We start from the raw sequence: 4,190 nt of genomic DNA, 5'->3' as shown, positions 1-4,190 counted from the left end.
CTCGCGGCTCCCTCCCGTTCTGGCCTCCAGGAGGGCCGTTCCTGCAGGCAGCCACTGGAGTGGGCTGTGGAGTAAGAGCAGGTAGCCCAGCCCCATGTGTGATTTCAACCACAGCCCTTGTTTCCGTCTTCAATGACAGAATGTCCTCCTCTCCGTGACCTTTGGGCATTGTGGGGCCATGTCCATCCCGACCTGGTAGGCTGCCACACCAGCAACCCTGAGGAGACTCGGATTCCCACCCCCACCCAGGGGCACATCTGGCCACTCAGGAAACACCCCAGTGAAGAGCAACCTGTTCTGGTTTGGTGCAGTACTCCAAGGGGGATGGAGGCCACTGGCACTGGGGAACAGGGATAAAGATACATGGTCTGAAACACCTGGTAGCCACGACAGGGTCCTTTCTTCCTTGGCAAAGAGCCATAGGAAAAAAGGTAAGTAGGATCATTTATTGGGCTATTTTTCCATTTTATGGACTGTGCCTCCCATAGATGGGTGCTATGATCCTCCTTTTACAGATGAGTTCATTGAGGCTTGGAGGTTAGGCAGCTCCCAAGGCACGTGGCAAGCCACGTCAGTGCCTAGATCTAACCACAGGTCATCTCTGTCACCGCAGAACCCATGCCCACATCACTAGGCACGTGACGGAACACAGAGCTGACAATAAAACCGAGAGACTCCCTTCTTTTTGGTCCCACCACAGCAAAAGGTCACCCAACTCACGGTCAAAGCACTGATGCCGTGTGTTTGGGAGAGGTGGCAAATATGGCGTGAGGGCCAAGCTTAGAGCGGCCATCAACTCTGTGTACGTATCCTTGTCTCTGGCTCTTCCAGGTTCTTGAGCGGAAAAACTTCCCTTCTGTTGTCCCTGTGCTTCATTTGAAAAACATGGTTTCCAAGCACCCTAGGGGTTCACTAGGTAAAAGCAGCCCTTAGTACTGGTGGCCTCCGCCTGGAATGCCCTGCCCTCTGCGTGGAGCCACCCCAGTCCCACCTCCTCCGCCTCGAAGCTACTAGATCCTCTCTGCAGTCTCACCTCCCGTACCACATAAGTAGCCCTTTCTTTACTCCCCACTTCTTTCCTGGAATAGACTCAAGGCAGTTGGAAAGACTCAAGACATGTCCAAACACATTAACACTAAACAAAATGACTGAGGTTGGGTGAGGTGGGTGAGAATTTTATTAAGAAAGCCTGACAGAAGAAAGCACAGCATCGAACACAAGGGGTCTCTTCACAGCCAGGGCAAAAAGCAAAAGTAGAAAATGAAGCATTTCTTGCCTAGTAGAAGAATGCAGACCAACTAAACAGGAAGCAAAATGATCTCCTAGCTCTAAGCTCGGAGAAATTTGTCCCCAGAGTCTTTATCTGAGGGACCCCCTACAACGTAATGATTTGCCCCATGGCCATTTTACCCGCAAAGCGCAGAGCCGTTCAGTCTGAGGGTTACTGCACAGGACCTGGTCCTGCCCCTGCCGTCTGCCACCTTGTCTTCCCACTCACGCCTGCTCTCTGCTGGGGGCTCCTCCTCTCGCCTGGGCGCCCCGAAGGGGTCTTCTGTGAGAGAAGCTCATCATCACACTGCCCTGCAGGACTCTAACACAGAGCTGCCATGTCCCCGAGATGTCGGCAGGACAGCGGTCCCTCGGGATCACGAATCCCTCGATGCCATTAGCTGTGCGGGGCTGTGGTCCAAAAGGAATGGCCGTGACGTGGAGCCAGTGTAGACACCCTCCTGCTGCCGCCCTTTCCAGAACGTACTGGCGGGGAAAACGGACTCCTCTCTTCCCCCGTAACTTGCTCCCCTGGCCTCCTGGAACAGGACTGGTTCCTGGAGTTCTGTGAATCGGGTACATTGGAGCTGTGGCTCCCACAGCAGGGAAACAAAGTTAGGATGAAATAGAAAACGGTCTTACCTGAGGCAGCGCTCCCCACTTGGGTCCGTCACCGTGCCAGGCAGGCCTCCTCGAGTTTCTTCTCCTTTCATCGCGATCCGTGGCTCGTCGACGCGGCTGTATCACGAGTGCCTTCAGAGGGCTTCCCCGCTCCCAGCCAAGCGTCAAGGCCCCGGAGCAGCAGTGGAAGGCCGGGCTGCGGAGCCCCGGCCGGGCACGTTCCTGGCTCCTGCCGCTCCCGGGTGCACCTGCGGCCCGCGGAAATAAGGGCAGCGCTCACTCCCCCAGGCTTCCGAGAAGTGAGAGCGTGGACGCAGGGCCTATCATCCAGGAAGCGTAAGGTCATACGAAACGATCAGTAATTAGGAAAATACAAAAATACGGAATCCTGCATACAACTTTAGAGGGCTGTCGCCAAGGCTTGCATTTTCTCTCTGCACGCCATCAGCAATGTCCCGGGCGTCTGCGATGTGCCCGGAATCCGCTCACCGGGGTTGTCAGCACACCCGAGGGGCAAGCGGCCATTTCTGTTCTACTGACGGGGAGGTACCTCGCCTGGGGTCTCACGGCGGAGGAGGTGCAGCAGCAGTCTGTCTTCTGACTCACTGAGCGGTCTTCCCAAGAAACACTGCTGAGGCTAACTGCTGAGGCCTCCTGAGGGCCAACGTTGCCCTTCGTTCTGTCTGTCTGCAATGCTCTGTGCCCACAAGACAGCCTGGGACGCTTTCCCTGGGTCCTCAGACTGGCAGTGAGCGGCCACGAACAGGAAGGCACCCGGAGGGGCCCGTCTTACTGGAGAGCTGCCCAAGTCGCTGAATCACTTCAGCGACAAGGTCAATGGGACAGGCTCAGGTGCAGAGGCTGCTTTCGGCATGCCGACTTGGCCTCCTCTGTGTGACCTCGCCGCTCCAGGCCTTGATGGCCTCACCTGTAAGACAGGAGGACAGCTCCGACCGCCCGGATGCCCCAGGAGGGCCGGGGAAGGTCTTGGCTACGAGGTCCGTGCGCAGTACCTGGCCTGGTGTCAGTGCTGCCGGCCCGGGAGCGGTTCCAGTCAGCTTCCGGATGGGGACACCAAGGCGAAAGACGCGAACGAGAGGTCTCCCGGTCTTTTCTCAGGCCATTCTTCTCAACCACACCACGCTGCGGCCTCCTGGGCTGGGTCCACGAATGTCTCCCCCAGTTTGTTGCATGATGACCAAGGAAGGGAAGAATGCTTTCATGGGGCATTTAAACAGCTCAGGGAACAGAAAGATCAGAGCCAGTCAGTCGTGTTGGCACCTGAATGACTGTAGATGTGGGGAGGTGGGGAAGCAGAGGGAGGCGCTGGCTCAAGAAGCGGCATTTAACATGCCCGTGACCACCCTGGATCACTCCAGAACAAGAAAGCCTGAAGGACGGCAGTGCTCCCAGCCCGGCTTCCTCTGGTTTCGGGAATAGCAGTCATTTCGCAGAAACCAACCCGCAGAGGCAGCCCTTCCAAAGAGCCTGAGAGCTTCAGCTTGGCTCTTCTGCTGAGCAAAAAATGGATTTATAAAGAAGCAACCAGGAGTGTTAAAGAGACAGCTGAAGAGGGCGCCTGGGTGGCTCAGTTGGTTAAGCGACTGCCTTCGGCTCAGGTCATGATCCTGGAGTCCCGCATCGGGCTCCCTGCTCGGCAGGGAGTCTGCTTCTCCCTCTGACTCTCCTCCCTCTCATGCTCTCTGTCTCTCATTCTCTCTCTCTCAAATAAATAAAATCTTAAAAAAAAAAAAAAAAAAAAAAAAGAGACAGCTGAAGAGACAGCCAAAAATCTGGCTAGGGAGGAGAAGCACTGGCTTTCTAGGCTGTGGACAGCTGTCCACTCAACAATTCCCCAGCCCGGCACGAAGCAGCTATATTTGTATATATTCGGATCCAACTAACATTTATCAAGTGTCCGTTGTGTGCCAGGTGCCAAGCACAAAGCTGCTTTTTATAAACTTCATTTAATGCCAACAAGTCTGTGAAGGTGGGATCACACCCCTCTTTTTTCAGACAAGGAAACAGGAGCAGAGTCAATGATTGGCTGGGATTCCTCACACCTCCTCTGAGCTCCAAGCACGGCGGGGTCTCCACGAAGCCGAGCTGCCTTGTCCTGCCTGTGTCTGAGCTGAGGCTCAAGAGGGTGTGGCTCATCTTATGAGCACACACTTGGACCTCCCTGCCTTGTGACTTCTAGTGACAAGAAGGGGCTTCCAAGCCAGATTCAGAATTCAATGCCTTTTTTTTCCTAGCCCAGATCCCAAAAAAATTCATCAAAAAAATGCCACAACAGGGGA

This window comes from Halichoerus grypus, chromosome 5, assembly GCF_964656455.1.
Source record: "Halichoerus grypus chromosome 5, mHalGry1.hap1.1, whole genome shotgun sequence".
Taxonomy (NCBI): domain Eukaryota; kingdom Metazoa; phylum Chordata; class Mammalia; order Carnivora; family Phocidae; genus Halichoerus; species Halichoerus grypus.
The sequence above is the reverse complement of the archived record's forward strand: the minus strand, read 5'-3'. Positions refer to the sequence as shown.